Source organism: Nilaparvata lugens, chromosome 12, assembly GCF_014356525.2.
Source record: "Nilaparvata lugens isolate BPH chromosome 12, ASM1435652v1, whole genome shotgun sequence".
NCBI classification, from domain to species: Eukaryota; Metazoa; Arthropoda; class Insecta; order Hemiptera; family Delphacidae; genus Nilaparvata; species Nilaparvata lugens.
Window position 1 is genome coordinate 29,237,137 of NC_052515.1, and position 20,771 is coordinate 29,257,907.

The 20,771-nt window shown below is 35.1% G+C and overlaps 1 long non-coding RNA gene across 5 annotated transcripts in view; it reads right to left on the reverse strand.

Annotated features, from left to right (window-relative positions):
* Positions 1-253: 253 nt before the first annotated feature.
* Positions 254-20,771, reverse strand: part of LOC120353890 — a 33,975-nt gene continuing 13,457 nt past the window's right edge. For all 5 annotated transcript variants that reach the window (XR_005572679.1, XR_005572676.1, XR_005572677.1 and 2 more), the window contains exons 3-5: positions 6,052-6,143; positions 4,739-4,800; positions 254-758 (exon numbers count right to left, since the gene is read on the reverse strand). This is a non-coding gene — a long non-coding RNA (uncharacterized LOC120353890). The remainder of the gene's footprint in view (positions 759-4,738; positions 4,801-6,051; positions 6,144-20,771) is intronic.

Sequence of the window (20,771 nt, forward strand, 5' to 3'; positions counted from 1 at the left end):
CTTAGTATACATGCACAGCTCCACTTCTCCAATTATACATTTCAAGGTACGTCAAGACTTGTATACAAATATAAAATACATTTGCATGAGATACTTGTCAAAATCACAAGTATGATCAATCTCCTTATTCAATCATTTTCTATGAGCTGCAATATATTCGATTCCAATCTTTGTATAATCACCCTTGAATCTCATACAAATTAATCTACATTATTGTATACACGTCTAAACGTACCTCAAGCTCTGCATAACTCCACCGTCTTTTTTCTATTACTAGATTTCTATGCTTGAATATTGCACCTCCATTTCATGAATAAGAGAAAAAAATTCTTGCCCTGAATCCTCCAAATCGTTGAATGTCATATAAAAGATTTCATATTATTATAGTCTACTAAATGTAACTAATATTGGCAATAACAATGCAATAAACAATCACCCTATATCAATACAAGATAATAAATTTGTTAGTAAGGAGAAGAAGTAGTAGTAGAAGAAGAAGAAGAAGAAGAAAAAGAAAAAGGAGAAGAAAAAGATAATCATCATAATCTAAGTGAACTCACAGATGTAACACCTTATTACTGCAATGATCAGCAATCAGCTACAGAGGTCCAAAAGTGTTGATTTCTCAGCAAAGAAGCAGCAGCAACAGTAGTAGCAGCAGTAGAAGCAGTAGTAACAGTAGCAGCAGAAGAAGATGACGTTGTAGCAGAAGAGAAGTGACTCATGTTGTTCTGTGGCTGCGAAGTCCGTTTTGTCCACTGCAAAACAACAAACAATGCATCATTATTATGGGATTTACAATAAATTTATTCACAGTACATTTCAATGGCTATTTATAGGGAGCATACAACAACTGATATCTCTTCACAAACGGTCACCCTTCCAAGGGAATCCAGAGCGTTTGTCACTATTTGGAACCATATACAACTGCCAATAGTATAGAAATAATAGGGGTGGGTATTCACAATGTTGTTTTAGCCAGCTAAAGTGCTATTTGATAACTCTGGATCAAAGACCTTAAAGAGATATAGACCAACAATGCCTATGCCTTCCCAATGATAGATCTTACTTGAAATTGAAGGCCGCCATTGGGGTATTTTAGCACGAGATATTATATATACATATTTGTAATACTATAGATCACAAAGGCATTGGTGGCATTGGTATGTAATAATCTTATGGGTTGCCCCCTCAATGGCGGATTTCAATTCCAAGTACGACACTGGCGCTGCATGTGAGTCTATGCATCTTTAAGGTCGGTCTTTGCTCTGGATTGTAAACGCCCCATCTAAAACCATCGGATAATATTAGCTAACTGCAGTTAGAGTAGCGATCCAAGCGGTTAATTTGTTTAACTCAAAAGTAAGATTATAAACATATGACTGCCGTTTTAACAGAGATTGCTAGAGTTAGTGGACTCAAACCTGCGCTATCTGCTATCTCGTCTGTTAATTTTTTCTAACGTACCACTATAGCATTGAGTTAACACAGACTTAGCAAATAGCTGGAGTTAGCGAATAGCTCGACTTAGCCAGCTAACTCCAACATTGTGAATACCCCTAAAGATAGGCAGTAAAAATAAATGATAATAAGATCATTAGAATAGAGGAAAGTATTGACTTATGTACGGGATAGGAAATTGACGAATGGCGAATCATCACGTCTGAACTACTCAACTGATTAACTTGAAATTTCGCATATAGATTCTTAATTTATCGAGAATGGTTATAGGTCTATTTAAAATTCTTCAAGATCTCAGTAAGTCAAGTTTTTAATTGGAATCATGCGGAGCACGAGTTACCTGCTAGTAAATAATAAAAATATTGCCATAAATAAACTATAGTCTGTGCAAACCTTAGATTGCACCATTGCTCTAAGGCTAGGGCCACACGAGCGCACAAAGTGCGTCCGTTGCAACTCATTTTTTGACGTCCGTTGTAGAAATACATAGAAGTGAATTGGTGACAACACACGAGGTACGTGCGTACCAAGTAACGGAAGTCGTAACGGACGGTGATTTTTGAACTGCGCAGAAATGCTACAACGCACGTCGAAACATGCAAAAGTTATTGCTTCGTCTGGTTCAATTGCGTAAAGCCAACTGACGTTGATGCACCACACTCAATGCTCGTGTGGTGTCATTGGCGTCGGCCGCAAAACGTAAGTTGCAACGGACGCACTATGTGCGCTCGTGTGGCCCTAGCCACGAGAGAATGGCCAAAGCATAGAGATCCAGGGGAAAAAACTTCGAAATCGTAGAAGAGTTTGTATACCTGGGATCTTCTATAAACTCCAGAAACGATTCAAGTAAAGAAGTAAGGCGAAGGGTTATGCTAGCCAATAGATGCTATTACGCGCTATCACTCTGATGAAATAATGTACTCTCAGTAGAAAGACCAAGCTGCTGCTATACAGAACAATCATCATGCCTGTCTTACTGTATGGTAGTGAAACATGGGCAACTACGGTGGCGGATGAAAGAATGCTGGGCGTCTTTGAAAGAAAGATCCTGAGAAGAGTGTTTGGAGGCATACAGGAAGCAGGAGTCGGCGTAGGAGGCATAATGACGAGTTCGCAGGCTGAGGTGGGCAGGACACCTGGTACGAGCTGACGATGCCTACCCCCCAAAGATGGCAATGGAAGGGAAAATATATGGCCGGCGAAGGAAAGGGCGACCCAGAACAAGATGGATAGACGTAGTGGATAAGGATGCAGCAGTGATTGGGGTGCGAAGATGGAAAAGTGCAGCGGTGGACAGAGATGCTGAAGGCGGAAATTGAGGGAGGCTGTGACCGCGCTGGGTTGTAATGTCAAATTAATAATAAAAATGACGGTCCATTGGCAACGGCCGCAAAACGTAAGTTGCAACGGACGCACTATGTGCGCTCGTGTGGCCCTAGCCTTATGGAGTACAGTGCTGCCAAATTTCAGATAATTCTGAGAGACTGCGAGCTGATTATGCAAGAAAAAAAGATCGAGAGCCTTTTTTATAGAATCAGCATAAAAACGGCAACAGTGTGCTCCTATCGTTATATTGGCCATAAAGGCCCGCGCTGCAAACTAAGGGTTGCACGTACTATAGTGTGAAACCAAAATGCTGCTGTCTGATGTATAGTGAGGTCCACGTTATAATCGCAGTATTCAATCAACATTGGTGTTGCTATCCTTGTCTATCATTCGACAAAGCAGATAACACTATTCTTGTCAAGCTCCTAAACATTGCCAGTTCATTTTTAACAATATGGGAATATAATTAGTTGAAAGAATATTCAATCTGAATTATGAATATTTATTCTCATATATCATTGAAAAATCTGTTTTAAAATATAATTGATCATTTTAAACAAGAATAATCAGTCAATATTACATTGATTATTTTAAACAAGAATAAACAGTCAATATTACATCAGATATACCGGTATCAGCTATCCTCTAGAGAAGGTAGTGAAAATCGGCAATGCTGTTTTCCTATCTTTCTCCACTGCCATTATAACATGGACCTCACTAAAGTACTTAAAGGTCCGGTTGCACAAAAGCCTGTTACAATTTAATCATGATTAAATGCCACAAAAATCAATCGGAGGATTTTTCTAAAGAAGGCATCTCCTATTGGTTCTGGTGATATTATTTAATAATGATTGAAATTCCAACAGGTAACTTTTGTGCAACCAGGCCAATGGCGTCGATTATTAACTGTACAATTCTCTATTTGGAATCAGTAGTAAATGATTGAAAATATCTCAAGTCTAAAATCGTGGTAAGATAAACAATAAACAATACAAAAATTTACATGAAATCCTTCAATAAACGTCTGCAATATGAATAAAAATAATTGTTGATATTATGTTAATAAACCAGCAAACTGCAAGTGGGTTACAGTCTACCAGCTTCTATACCATATAAATTAATAATGCAATACATCTATAATATAATAATGGAAAGAATTGGCTTATACACGTACGGGATAGGAAATACATGAATGACGCATCATCACGTCTAAACTATTCAGCTGATTAACTTCAAATTTTGCATATAGATTCTTTATTTACAGAGGATGGTTATAGGCCTATTTTAGATTCTTCAAAATTTCAGTAGATCAAGTTTTCAGTTTTTTATTAGATCTTTGCGGAGCACGGGTTGCCTGCTAGTATAATATAAAACACAATATAAATAAATAATTCAATGAGTATTTTATAAGCAGAGACAACTTCTGAGTCAATGATGAAACTTGTTATTTCAATTGACAATTGAAAGAGACAGTTATTTGGTACATGCTGAATAAAGGTAGGCGCACACTGATCGTCATCGGACGGACGGCATGCATCGGACGGATCAGACGATTAGATTTGATGCATTGTTTTTAATTGGAGTGCGCATACCTATACGATGCGGATAGGTATGCGCACTCCAATTGAAAACAATGCATCAAATCTAATTATCCGATCCGTCCGAAGGCGTGCCGTCCGTCCGATGACGATCTGTGTGCGTCTACCTTAAGAGGTTATTTATTATCGTCATTCCTAGAGCCTCTCGTCTGAGAGGATTAAGTTATTTGTCCAAGATAAAATAGAAAAATATATTTGCAAATTGCTCCGAAATTCAATTATTTGTATTAAACATGTCTTACTTAATTGCGAATGCAGTAAACTTCAAGTGCGATTCATAAATACACCAAAACATAATGGTACAGAACTTGAATAGAAAAATAATGAAATAGATGAAAAATTACAACACTAACCTGTCCAAAACTCTGCCTATGCTGTCCACTCTTATCACCTTGAAATTCATCTCCATCACCAGCTGAAAAACAAAAATACTGAATTTAAAACATCAAACTATCTCCAATGAAATGTATTTACTACAGTATTTTACTGAAACGATAGAATAAACAATCTACACCCTTTCCAATTTTATTTGAGAAAGTATCAAGTTAATTTGAGAAAGTATCAATTATTGTATTTGAGAATAGTCACTTGTAATTGAGAGAATGTCAGATGTAGATGAGAATAGTTAATTGTATTTGGGAAGTCATCACATGTAATTGAGAATAGTGAACTGTATTTGAGAAATCGTCAAATGTAAATGAGAAGATATCAATTGAAAATGAGAAAATTTTCCAATTGACATGTCGTGGCTCTTCTGTAGCCTACAGTACAGGTTTGATTTGAGCAGGAAAGAATACTGTACTACGTACACAGTATTCCAATATTACTACCATAGGCTTTGCTTGGGGGAAAATTAATATTTTCAATTGTGAAATTATTTATTTCCTCTGTACTGTTTACGAATGATTAATAAATATCATTTATATGGCAATGATTATTGTCGTGTGTAATGGTGTTGACAACACGACTTTTGTCTCCAAACATTTTGTGAAATATCGCACTTGATGAAGATCAAATTCTCTATGTTCAAGGCGCAATATTGAACTATATCATCAATCAATTGAATCTCTTGATCAAGCAATTCGGCAATTCTTCAATGGATTTTGGGGCTTGAAAATTCTTATTTTTTAAACTAAACGTTTTATTGGGATATTAAATATATTATCAAATTTTTTTTATGAGTAGTGTTATGAAAAATATAAGTACTGGAAGCACTGGTTTTTTAAAATCATTTCCCAATTACAACTGACAACTTCTCGATTTCAAATCGTATGCTATTTTACACAAAAATTGGCAACAAAATGTTCAAAAATAATTTTCTACAAAATAAGTTGTAGAGCAACTTCAAATACCGGCGGACCTATATTCAATCTAGTTAATCCACGAGGATAAAATCGCCAGAATTGCAGAGTCAGTCGGATCATGGCTGCTGATCTATGCAAATGTGGAAGCAATGACCAGGACGGAGCATGTGAGTGAAATATGTGAAGCAACAAAATTTATCAATTTCTTGCCCAGAGTGCGCAGTCGGCGAGGGGGAACATGGTAATAAGGATGTCTAATATGGTAATAAGCTGGGAGACCTGAGCTCCAGAAAAATTTCGAAACTCAATAGAACTGGATACAATTTCAAGATGAGAATAGAGAGGAATGTTGAAAGACTGACCTGTCAAGTCCTACTTGACGTCTTCGGGACATGACATGCGGATGCCCGCCCGCCCAGCTCACATCAGAATCCATGAATCCACCTCCACCAATCTGAAGCAAATAATAAAAGCCATTAAAATTTATGGTACTCCATCATCACATTTGAAATTGAACTGGCAATGTATGAGCAGTATGAACTTGAACACAAATATCAAGAGTTGCAGATGGAATTAAATAGAGAATGCATTTATTCAAATGCTAATTAATATAAAATTATTATTTAACGAAAATCCGATAAAATAATAATTAAATATCAAGAGTAGTGAAAGGCTATTTATTGAATCGATTTGAATCAGATTTGTTTTGCTGCTAACCTATAATATAATAAAGGAAAGAGCTGGCTTATACATAAACGGGATGAGAAATTCACGAATGACACATCATCACGTCTAAACTATTCAGCTGATTAAAGCTGGGCGTACACTGGTTAGTCAAGACAAGACTAGTCACGTTCAGTCACAATACTTCACATAGTTGCTTATAAAGACATGTCTAATTGCAATGACTAATCAGTGTGAGTTGCTTCATAAGCAACTATGTGAAGTATAGTGACTAATCGTGACTAGTCTTGTCTTGACTAACTGGTGTGTGCCTACCCTAAGACTGGGCACACACCGGTTAGTCAAGACAAGACAAGACACGTTCAGTCACAATACTTCACATAGTTGCTTATGAAGACGTGTCTAATTGCAATGACTATAAGCAACAATGTGAAGTATTGTGACTAAACTTGTCTAATCATGTCTTGTCTTGACTAGCTGGTGTGCGCCTAGCCTAACTTGAAATGTTGCATATAGATTCTTTATTTACCAAGGATGCTGTAGGTATAGTTACTCAATACTTCAAGTATTATCCGCGAACAGTTGCAATGATCTTTTCATCGAAAAAGACTGCGATTTCATAGATCAGAAATCTGGTGAGACTGATGTGTACTATTGCTGCTATTCCTATGAGCAAGATAAAAGCACTAAGGAGGTAGATGAGGCTTGTCAGTAGCTCCAGAACTTACTTGAGTCTATTGGTTAGGGTAACCACATAGTGAGGAGGTAGATGTAGAGATAGAGGTAGAGAGTAAGGTGGAGATAGAGGTACCTCAATGTAACACGAATACATTTTGTGTTGTAGAGGTCGAGTTAGATGCATCTACCTCATCTATATTTAATCTACCTCATATTTATATAATGCATATGCATTTATAGGCCAAGGTTGATTTATAATTTTACACTTAGGGCCGGTTTCCTAGCTCGGGATTTAGCTAAGTCCTAGACTTTTAACAGCTGAAAATTGGTTTTCCAAAACGGTGCAATCATTGTCATGTAGATGACATCATCCATGTCACATGGGCTAGTCGCAATCATTGTCATAGTCACGTTTGAATTAAATTTCGAAAAACTAGAAAATTGAACACAAAATAAAATAAAGAGGAAATAGTGTAAAGTTTCAGCTATTTTGAATTATTTAGGAATGTTTCATTTCGTCACGGAAAAACGTTTCCAATTATAGAGAAATGAGAAAATAAAGATTTATTTTGCTGTTACTATTAATGCGACTACGCCCCGTTTCGGAAAGTCAATTTCCTGATTCCAGCTGTTTAAAGTCTAGAACTTACCTAAATCCCGAGCTAGGAAACCGGCCCCTAAGTGTAAAATTATAAATCAACCTTGGCCTATAAATGCATATGCATTATATAAATATGAGGTAGATAAAATATAGATGAGGTAGATGCATCTAACTCGACCTCTACAATACAAAATGTATTCGTGCTACATTGAGGTCCCTCTACAACACAAAATTTATTCGTGTACCTCTATCTCCACCTAACTCTCTTCCTCTACCTCCTCACTATGTGGTTACCCTAGCCAGCCTGGCAACCATGTCAGCTAGTTATAAAAATAAGTGAGTAAAATTATGCAATAGCATAGAAAAAATATAACATATGCAACATATGTAAATAAATATCACAACATGTTTCTGTTGTGATGAAATAATTCAAAAAAGGGTACTGAGATTTGTATTTTTATTTATATTACTAATGGCCCTAAACAGAAAAGAGACAATAAAATGGTTATAAATAATGTATAAAAATAGTGATGTCCACGTTATAATGGCAGTAGAGAAAGATAGGAGAAAAAGGTTGCCGACCCTCTGTCTTGCCAATGCTTTCTATATATAGACGGTAGCTGATACAGGTTTATTGATGTAATATTAACGGTATTATTATATTTTATCAAGCAAGAATTATTATTTTATTTAGAATTAAATAAAATAATTTAAATAGAATAAAAATAATAATAATAATAATAATAATATATTATTTAAATAAAATAATTTTTTTTTAGAATTATTATTTTATTTTATCAAGCAAGAAATTATATTTTTCAATAATTTCATAATGAATTTTCATAATTAAGATGTAATATTTTGTTAATTACTCAATAATTCTACATTGTTAAAAGACGATCTGGCAAAAGAGCAAAGCGAGAAAGAGATAGTGCTATCCACTTTGTTGAATGATAGCTTCAATAATGAAGCGCCCGTTTTGTAAATTTTTATTTTAGTAATTTCTAATTCAAATCAGAAGTTTAGTGAGTGAATGTTGAGCAGAACAGCATTTCAAGACAAATGTTTCAATGAATGACTTTTTTAAAGCATGATTAGGATATTATTTAATTTGCATTCTCTCATCATAATTTTTTTGGATCAATTTATCATCTATTTTGAATCGATAGGTACTGAACCTGTAAATCAATTAAAACCAAATAAAGAATTTAAATCGAACAGTCTAAAGCTGGGTTTACACCAATGTTAGTAACTTAATCCCTATAGATTCTATTATATTGAACGGAAGTTGACAAACACGTTCATCATGTGTATGATAAGATATGTTCAATCTAATAGAATGTATAAGAATTAAAATATTAACATTTTGTTATTAACTTTGGTGTAAACGAAGCTTAAGATTGATTATAAATATCTGGTGACAAGTATATTAGAGTGAAGTTTAATTGAACACTAGAAATTATTATTATTCACCTCGCTTATTCGGTTTTGATCAGGATCATTTCGATAAACCAAGATATGAAGTTAAATGTTTCATTTTTCAATGATGTAACTTCTCTGTGAGTTCAAATTATACTGTACAACTCATTAAAATAAATAAGAGTAGGAAATTGCATAGGAATTCACCGAATATATTCCAGTCAATTTTGATTGGTTGATGAATTTCAATTTATTTATTTCAATTTTCACAATATTACATTTCACCAAGTACATATATAATTACCTCTCTAGCTATTTAGCTATTTGAGAGGTATACAGTTAGAAAATTTACAGACAATAATTATTTTAAAACAATTTGACATTTCCAATGAACACAAAGTCAACAAAAGAAGTTCGAAAACAGTTCAGTACAGATTGTCGGTACACTTTTTTAGCATCCCACTTTGTCACAGTATTCTGATCACAGATATCCATACAGAAGGCATTTGCTGCCAACTTGATTTTCATCGTCTCAGCCACAAATTAATACACACAGGTTACAACCAAGATTTATCTAGTTACTCTTGCTAAAACTCATTTTGATCTTTTTCATAATAATAATAATTATTATAACCTTTCTTTCATCAGAGTATAAACATTACAAGAAATAAACTCAACAAAAAACTTTTCTTTTTCTACTATTTTCAATTTTGAACCCTTAATTGCTCAAATTATACATCGTATTTTTATGTGTTTCCATTTAATCTTGTTGAATATGACTTTATTATCTAACAAACAAATCTACTTATACCAGGCTCAATTCAGTGTTTATAAATAATATGGAAGTTATTCATATAATTGGTAGCATGAAAATTATTTATAATAATCTGGAAGTAAACTTCTAGCTTTAAATGCGTTTTGAACCATAGCCAACTTATTATAACATTGAATCAAGTATTCTAACCTCATTAACATTTACAACGGGTAAGTCATTTAATAATTTCAATCAGAATAATCTAAAGTTATGCTAGCTATTTTTCCTATTCGTTATTAATTCTCATAAAATATGCCTTTAATTTCCTTTTAGCTTCACCTTTCCTTTCCAAATTTCTTAATTCTATGGGGAGAGAGTTCAATAAATCGGGTATTCTATTATTAGGTAAGTTTTTCCCATAAACATTATTATATCTCTGCGTTCTGTAATTTCTTTGTCGCAGCCCATAAACAATTTCATTTAATACTCTATATTCCTCTTTAAAATAGTTCCTTGACAAGTCATGGTACTTGGCTAATAAATCAAATGATAAAATTCCCAGCAGATTTCTTTCAATTCCATTAAACAACGTTTGAACAATTCTTCTCATAGTCCTCTCCAATGGCAATTTTACGTATTGAGGGGCTAGGGAGTACACTGTTATTCCATAATTAATAATACTCTGTATCATTGAGAAGTATATAATTCTTTTGGTATTCACTGGAAAGTAATGACTAATTCTAGAACACTTGTAAAGCGCCACCTTCATTATTCTTGTCATTATATCAATATGGGTTTTGAATCTCATATGTAAATCAAAGTTTATACCCAGATGTTTAATACTATCATTAACTGGAAGGCGTTGACAGTTGCATACTACTCTATTCTCTCTTAAGCATTCTGTTTTATGACATACCACGTTGAACAAGTTAAAAGCATTTACAGTTATTCTATGGTTCTTAAATATAATCATTTGAGTTTTCTGAGCATTCATCTTGATAGAATTATTGTAAAAATATTTCACTACCATATTCAGATCCTGCTGCATGTTTCTCAAGCCCATTTGTAAATCACTATCCATGACATAGAGTAAATTATCATCTGCATATTGTAGTATACTACCCTTGAATGCTAGACTAGCCAAATCGTTGACATAAATATTGAAGAGTGTCGGCGAGATTATACTACCCTGAATTAATCCGCATGTCTGATTATAACCACTACTAATTGATGTACCTATAATGACGTGCAATCTCCTATCCCTAAAATAGTCCTCAAATATCCTAAGAAATTTTCCACTAATGCCTATCAATTTTAGTTTGGATAGCATGATCTTATAATTCACCAAGTCGAATGCCTTACTCAAATCTGTTGCCACCGCTATTACAAACTTATTATCATTCAGTGCACCATTGATGTCATTTGTCATTTTTTCTAATAAGTCAATAGTAGATTTCTTATTAACAAATCCGTATTGTGAATTATTCAAAATATTATGTTTGTCTAAGTATTGTTGCAACTGCATACATAAGTAGTGCTCTAAAATTTTCATTATAACAGATACTGAGCCTACTGGCCTATAGCTTTCTAAATTTTTTCGAGAACCCTTTTTAAAAATAGGTCTAAGGTAAGTTACTTTCAATAAAGGTGGTATATTCCCAGTATCAACAATTCGCTTAATTAAATGCATCAAAATCAATTTCAAATAATATAAGTTGGACTTTATATCCTGCGGTCTAATTTTATCAGGGCCTGCAGAAGATTTGTAATTAAGCTTATTTACTGCTTTGATTAATAATTCTTGATTAATTTTTCTCAGATTCATGCTCATTTTATTGCCAATAGTATAATTGCCTTCCTCAAATTGTGCCGCCAAGTCAAATGGCTCTCCATTCATCTCATGATTTATTTTTTCAACACTTTCTTTGAAACAAAAATTGAACCCTTCTAGTAGATTAGACATTTGATGCTCATCATTAATCTGGAAACTACCCTGAATTAATCCGCATGTCTGATTATAACCACTACTAATTGATGTACCTATAATGACGTGCAATCTCCTATCCCTAAAATAGTCCTCAAATATCCTAAGAAATTTTCCACTAATGCCTATCAATTTTAGTTTGGATAGCATGATCTTATAATTCACCAAGTCGAATGCCTTACTCAAATCTGTTGCCACCGCTATTACAAACTTATTATCATTCAGTGCACCATTGATGTCATTTGTCATTTTTTCTAATAAGTCAATAGTAGATTTCTTATTAACAAATCCGTATTGTGAATTATTCAAAATATTATGTTTGTCTAAGTATTGTTGCAACTGCATACATAAGTAGTGCTCTAAAATTTTCATTATAACAGATACTGAGCCTACTGGCCTATAGCTTTCTAAATTTTTTCGAGAACCCTTTTTAAAAATAGGTCTAAGGTAAGTTACTTTCAATAAAGGTGGTATATTCCCAGTATCAACAATTCGCTTAATTAAATGCATCAAAATCAATTTCAAATAATATAAGTTGGACTTTATATCCTGCGGTCTAATTTTATCAGGGCCTGCAGAAGATTTGTAATTAAGCTTATTTACTGCTTTGATTAATAATTCTTGATTAATTTTTCTCAGATTCATGCTCATTTTATTGCCAATAGTATAATTGCCTTCCTCAAATTGTGCCGCCAAGTCAAATGGCTCTCCATTCATCTCATGATTTATTTTTTCAACACTTTCTTTGAAACAAAAATTGAACCCTTCTAGTAGATTAGACATTTGATGCTCATCATTAATCTGGAAACTACTCTTAATTGAATCTAAAATAGTAGGTTTACTTTTCTTATTTATAAACTGATTGATTGTCTCCCAAGTTTTCTTGCTGTCATTCAAATTATCAGAAAATATCCTATGATAATACAATCTTTTCTCATTACGAATCTTGAATGTACCTCATTTCGAATCTTCTTAAATTGATCTCTTAATTCCAAGTTGTATTTATCTTTTTTCAACCTATTCCAAATATACTCTTTCCTATCTATTAAATTCCTAATACTATCATTGAACCAGGGATTTTCTGTCTTACGTCTATTGAATTTAACTTTTATTGTACTTTTATCATATATACTTGTAAATTTATTCAATATCTCATTGTAGATCTCAGATGGGTCTGTGATATCCAATATAGGCCACCAATTTTCATTTTGAATGAAATAATTAACTCGACTATTCAAAATTATACTTTTACAATCATCAATATTCTCCATATGAACATACGAATTATTTTTCATAACAATTTTCAAACCTGTCCAATAGTGATCAGCAATTTTATTTTCAACAACAAAAGATGAAAATGAGAAATCATCATGCAATTTAACATTGATATGGTCTAGACATTTAGACACTAATACATTATCATACAATTCCTCTCTAGTTGGTTTCTGAATACTGTTATACAAACCATTTGAATACAATACACTTAAATAATTATCTGATCCATACATGTATGACATATAACAAATATTAATATCTCCCATCATAACAATATTATTTTCATTTTTAATCCTTTCCAAGGATAAAAAATACTCTAGCTCTTCATTAAACAAATTGACATTTTGATTGGGAGGCCTGTAGAATGCTGCTAATATCATCTGTTTCCCATTATTATTAACTCTTAGACACATCATTTCAGCGGATTTAAACTCTATTACAATCTCATCGACACTCCAACCATCTCTATAAAAAATTGCCAATCCTCCCCCTCCCCTTCCATCTGATCTACATTTAATTTATTTCCAAATCCCGGAATCCCGTATAAATTTGTTTCTTCATTTCTTAAATTAATTTCCGTTAATACAATAAAGTCTACTTCATTAATTACATTATCCAATTCTATCCTTAAATTATCCCAATGTTTTCTCAAAGATCTTATATTAGTGCATAGAAATCTTATTTCATTACCGGACACAATCTGCTTTTTCAAAAAACCCCTAGTCTCATTCAAACTTTGAAAACATAATGTATCATCGTATAAATTCAAATCCTCATTATCCAATTGATGCATAAAAATTATTATATATACAGATTCAGTTAAAAATTAGTACAAAGTAGGAAAAAAAAAACTATGTGACAATTATCCTATATTGTTTTAAGTTCTTATTGTGTAAGTGATTAGCAGATTTAATAGAATATTGCTTTAATGAAAAAAATGTGAATGATTTCTTGATAAACTTAATTGGCCATGGATCGATTAAGTCAATTCATTTTATCCAGATCGTCCAACTTGATAATTCGAATAGCCTTAGATAACTCATCTTTTTTGACCATTATTCTATCACCGTTCATCCACACAAACTTATAATTTTTCACCTTATTTAACTCTTTCACTTTCATCATCAGCGAATTAAAATACGGAGTTAGATGATCGTTGAAGTATATCGCTCTTTTTGGACGATGTGGATTTATTAATCCAGTATCTGGTTTCTTTTTTCTTGCTGCTTTAATTATTTTATCCCTAACCGCTCTAGAGTTCAATTGCAGAATTGCAGGACTATGAAGTTTATTTTTCGATGGCAGTCGGTGAGTTGAGATATCTTTTAATCCTATTTCGATTTCCATTTTTCCCAGCAAAGTTAACACATTCTGAGCTAGATCTTCCTCTTTTTCGAAAGGTATACCTGTAAGAATTATATTCCTGGATCTTGCATATTGCTTTTCACATTCCACTGTTGTTCTTAAATCATCCAACTCTTTTCTTAACTTTGCCGATTCTCCTTGAATAATTTCCATATCCTTCCTCATTTCTCCTACCTTAAGATCGATATTCGCAATCATATCCTTCATTTCATCCATCTTTTCAGTGATTATTTTATCCTGTTTGGCAAACAATTTTTCCATCATACTTTTCATTGCGATGAAAGCAGGGTCTGTAGAGTCTTCTTCAAAGCTATTCAATCTACTCCTGGATCTACATTTAGGACATTCCCATTCATTTTTTTTCTGCACTCCTTTTGCCTTCCACGTACTTTTTGACACACCCGAACAGTTATAATGTAAACCAGACTGACACCTGCTGCAGGTAATAAAATCATTATCATCCGGTAGATCTTTATCGCAAACTGAACAGTTCATTGTTTTTCTTTGTTTAATATTCAACTTTAATGAGAATTATGAAGTTACTTACGAAAATAGATTTCAGTTTTGTACTCACTTCCCAGTCTTTAACCTCAAAATGAACTGTCACTGCAGGCCGGTTTCTAAATAATCACTCACCCACAGCTATTTATCACTCCTAATACTTTCGATCACTTTTCTAGCCAAAACGTACTAAAACATATTATTATATTATTTACTTTTTTAGAATTGACAAATCTAAACTAGAGCTTCGAACTTAGATTGAATCCATGCACTGCTACCTAGATCTGAAAATTGATTATTAGTAAATGATAATAATTGAATTGGACGAATGTTCATGGTACTGAGTTCTTGGTCAACAATATTTTACTAATATAATTTATCCATTCATTATTTTTCATAAGTTTGAATTAAATTATTTATGACAATTAATTGTTTAAAACATGAATTTAATAAAATAAGCCTTTACTTCTGTATTCATGTTCGCATGTTTTTCACTTGTGATGGATAGCCAAAATTGGACAGCGAACGGCACGGCGAGTTGTAAATGGAGGCTCTGATTGGGTTGAAGTTCAGCGTTCGGCGAGCGGTACGGCGAACGGCTCCAGACATGCGTCATTCGGCAAACACCGAGCAGCGACTCGCCGAATCACGAGTAGTGTGGATGGATGTTTGCTTATTCGGCAAGCAGCGAACATTCGTGCTATAGTTGGCCAAACGAAAATGGGTCCCTCAAGGTCAAAGCTTGCTCTTGGCACCACCACCCGTCTCTACCAACACTGTTGCCACTTGGTAACTTGGATGGTATGAGAAGGAAAGAGCGATGTTCGGGGTGTAGAAATATAGTCAATGTATATAGACTGGTCGAGTGAGGGGTGGCCACCAGTGGCAACATTGCAGTGGCCTTGAGAGACCCATTTTCGCTTGGTCAACTATAGTTGTTCCCGCTCAGTATCAGTCTTTTGCACACATCAAAGTGGACGAATATTCGGCAAAAGGCGAACTTTCCCTTATCCACACATTCGGCTTGTTGCTTGTATCATTTTGTTTTGGGATTTGGATCTACATTGAGGTTAAGTTAATTTTTGTAGATAAGATTTTTATTTTATAACAGTCTGTATATGATCGTTAAGTTATTAATATCAATCTCTTTTAATATTATGAAGAAGCTCATTTAATAAATTCAAATCTTGATGAAAACTAGATAATAACCAGTCCCGTTCACGTTACTGAATTCTTTAAATGTTTTTAAAATTTCTACAAATATTTATTTTTTGTCAATTGAAGTTGAAATTCTAGTGCTTTTCATGTCATATACGGTTATTGATCGGGGTAGGCGATATGGTTAGTTTGGTTTATCTATCAACCTAGCTCCGCAGTGCAGGCTGGATGCTTGTCTGACTCGGACTAGGCGCTGAGACAGCAAATAATAGCAGCGTTGGTGGGAATGCGAGCGGCCGCAGTAACATCTTCCACCCAGCAATGGTCGGCGTAGTTCCGCCTAGCGGACAGACGAAAGATCAATCCAGTCGGTTATTTGATCCCTCCAGCCAGGCTCAGCCAAGCAGCCGAGACAATAGAACAATGGAGTGGCGGTCTTATTCGCGTTCATCAGCAGTTTTCTTTCTCACGATTATTTTGATTTTTGTGTGTCAATAATAACTCCAGTCACCAGTAAAAAGTTACCAGAAACGTGGTGTACTATCATATTAATGACTTTTCATGATGATTTTTAATTATTTAAAAACATTGTTGACATTCTGAGCCTTTAGGCTAAACTTGGGGTCGCTGAGAACGAATCTGCAATCAGAATTTCTCTATCACGAAAAATAACGAAAAAAAATCCAGCTGTTGATCTTCTGGCAACCGTTAACAGTCATCCTGCAATGCGGCCGAAACACTTCCAAGCCAGACACCCATCTCGAATGACAACAACGCCAAGCTGTAAGAAACCATCCTGCACTGCGGCGCTAGGTTGAAAACAGGATAAGCAAGAAGAGCATCATCAACATCGACATCCATGTTGACGGTAGATGACATTCAGTTGAAGAATATTTGCTATTCCCAAAACGAGCAAGTGCTCGGCAAACCACGCATGTGTCTAGATGTCTGCTCATTAATCGGCAAATAGCAAGACTATGAATAGTTCGCCGAACATTCGGTGCTTGCCGAATGACACACTTGTTCATTTTGGTAATAGAAATACTCGTCAACTGAAGGTCAACCAACGGTCAACATGGATGTCGATGTTAATGATGCTCTTGCTTATCCTGCTTTTATAGAAAAACCAAACTAACCCTAACCCTGTACAGGACTTGAAAAGCCCTAGAATTCCAACTTTAATTGATTGAAAATAAATATTTGTAAACATTTTAAAAACATTAAAAAAATTTAGATTATAATTCAATAACCTGGGTGGGACTGGTTCTTATCTACTTTTCATCAAGATTTGAATTTATTAAATGAGCTTCTTTATAGGCTAATATTAAAAGTGAGATTGATATTAATAACTTAACGACCATATACAAACTGTAATAAAATAAAAATCTTATCTACAAATTAACTTAACCTCAATGTAGATCCAAATCCAAAAACAAATAGCAAAATGATACAAACACCAAGCGGAATGTGTGGATGAGGGAATGTTCGCCTTTTACCAAACATTCGTCTACTTTGATGTGTGCAAAAGACCGACACTGAACGGGAAACAACGAGCACAAATGTTTGCTGCTTGCCGAATAGACAAACATCCATCCACACTACTCGTGATTCGGCGAGTATGCTCGGTGTTCGCCGAATGACGCATGTCTGGAGCCGGCTTAAAAAGAGTGGCGAACGGTTCGGAGAACGGCACGATTAACAGCTGATTTTCAACATTATGAAACATATGCTAATGTTCGCTGGAACCTGGACGGCGCGATGTACGCGGTTCGCTGCACTGTTCGAGGTTAGGCTTGACCCAATTATGTGTGGACATCCCTTTAGATACCAAATTAAATACGAATTGAATTGAATTGAATTGATTTATTGTTTCACAAAAAAAAGACTTATAAAACATAAGTAAATGTACTAATTTAAAGAAAATTATATCTATGTTTAAACTATTTCACAAAATAATTGAAACTGTACTCACATGGACCTGTCGGTCTGTTGGTGAGTAAGAGTTCGAATATGTGTATTGAAATTTAATTTACACAGATAACTTATCTATGATACAGAGAAGTAATATTACTATTATAGATAGCTACCAATATTTAATAGTATTGCACAATACAATATCAAAACTATTCAAATAAAAGATAAAAATACTTATTTAATTTTAATATTCAAGCTCAACTATCAACACTCGCACGGGAAGGGAAACACACACGCACACACACACACACACACTACGCACACACATGAGTGAATAAATTCCAAGGTGTTACACATACATTGATTTGATCAATCTACCACACTGATAGTCATTCAAAGATGCCAACCATTCATGTAGCACTTTCTTGTATTTTATTACAGTACAAGGACCTGGATGACTTATGTGGGGGGGAGCATTCCGCAGAAGCATATTAATTACATAAGAGACATTTCTGTCGCAAACAGCTCGCGAATTTCTCTCTAAATTGGGATGCAGAAAATGTCCGCTTCTAGTCCTATGTTCTTGTTGTGCTGGAATATTTAAGTTCATTTTATTCTTGAACGCATACATTAAGACAAATTTAACATAACATTCGCTGCTTTCCGAATAGACAAACATCTATCCACACTACTCGTGATTCGGCGAGTCGCTGCTCGGTGTTTGCCGAATGATGCATGTCTGGAGCCGGCTGAAACAACGAGCACAAATGTTCGCTGCTTTCCGAATAGACAAACATCTATCCACACTACTCGTGATTCGGCGAGTATGCTCGGTGTTCGCCGAATGCCGCATGTCTGGAGTCGGCTGAAACAACGAGCACGAATTCTCGCTGCTTGCTGAATAGACAAACATCCATCCACACTACTCGTGATTCGGCGAGTATGCTCGGTGTTCGTCGAATGCCGCATGTCTGGAGCCGGCTTGTGGATGAGGAAAAGTTCGCGTTTTGCCGAATATTCGTCTACTTTGATGTGTGCAAAAGACCGACACTGAACGGGAAACAACGAGCACAAATGTTCGCTGCTTGCCGAATAGACAAACATCCATCCACACTACTCGTGATTCGGCGAGTATGCTCGGTGTTCGCCGAATGACGCATGTCTGGAGCCGGCTTAAAAAGAGTGGCGAACGGTTCGGAGAACGGCACGATTAACAGCTGATTTTCAACATTATGAAACATATGCTAATGTTCGCTGGAACCTGGACGGCGCGATGTACGCGGTTCGCTGCACTGTTCGAGGTTAGGCTTGACCGAATTATGTGTGGACATCCCTTTAGATACCAAATTAAATGCAAATTATTTGGGGTAGGGCAACAAGTGGCCAATCTTCCACCTCAAGTGCACATGCGTGTAAGATGAATTACACTTAAATAGAAACAAAAGTCGAGTACATTAAAATACTGAACAGAACCTAAACTGAAGCATAGACACTTCTAATGCCTCCACTACACTCTCGCCGAGTCGCTCTTCGATTGACATGAATCAGAAGGCGAGCGAGAAGCTCAAACTTTTTTCTAGTTGAATTATTTATATTACAGTACGCGTCCCGTAGCTTCACTCCGTGACTTTGAAACAGCATTTAGGCAAGGTATGGTTCACGGGGTGATATTCACGGTTTTTCAAAAACATCAGGCTTCAGAGACCCTAGATGGAGGAACCTTCCTACAGAGATTCTTCATGAATGAGAGAGTTGCAACGTATCACCAACAATGGAAAGAGCATGTTGAACGAATGTCAGCTGATAGGCTGTGTTGTGTTGAAAGGACGTAGCACCATAAAGCTCCTTGTGTATCTTTTTGGATGCAACACGTTGCTTCTGAGAAGATACAAAAGAGTATCTGTTGCTTATGGAAAGATACATTTTCAAAAATGTTCCATGTTTTTGAACGGGTAGTAATGTAGTCTAGTGGCCCTCCAACGATAGGGCCGAAGTTATCGCAGTTAGTACCGCTTATCACAGCTCTTATGCCGGCGCCACACTTTTGCCGATTGCATACAAATGACAACGACGAGCGCGAAGTGGTTGGCTACTATGCTACCGCTCTCTTATGCCGGCGCCACACTCTTGCCGAGTGAAGACGAGCGCAAGAGTCTGGATGGCCACTATAGCAGCGCTCGACTTCACTCACCTCGGCCTGCCTTGGCTCGGATGTTTGTGGAGAAGACTTGACAAGCGAAAGCGAGTGGCCCCCTACCACTCATCTTGTCTTTTGGTCACATTGCAGTGTGTCTCGACATTTGGCGAGTGACTCGACAAGAGTGTGGCCTAGCTATAATAATAATTCGTTTATTTCACTGCATTTTTACAATAATTGGTAATACAAATACATACATTAAACATAATGGTTGAACATTACAATTGGTAATACAAATACATACCTTAAGCATAATAATTGAACATAGATAATAATATTAAGCATGTAACAGAAAAAACCACAGTGCATCCCTCCTTAGGCTAAACCTGTGTTGAGGGATGTCTCGCTCTCTAGTTGAGTCAACTTAATTATAATACAATAACAATTTTGAGGTATCAAACAATAAAGTAAATTTTATACAATAATCAGTGTGCTTTTCACAAGATGGGATTATGAATCTTTAACAATAAATTACATTTGAATGAAGACAGCAAAAAAATGTAAATAATATTACACCTCTATTAAACGTTTTTCTTCATAGAAGCGATTAAG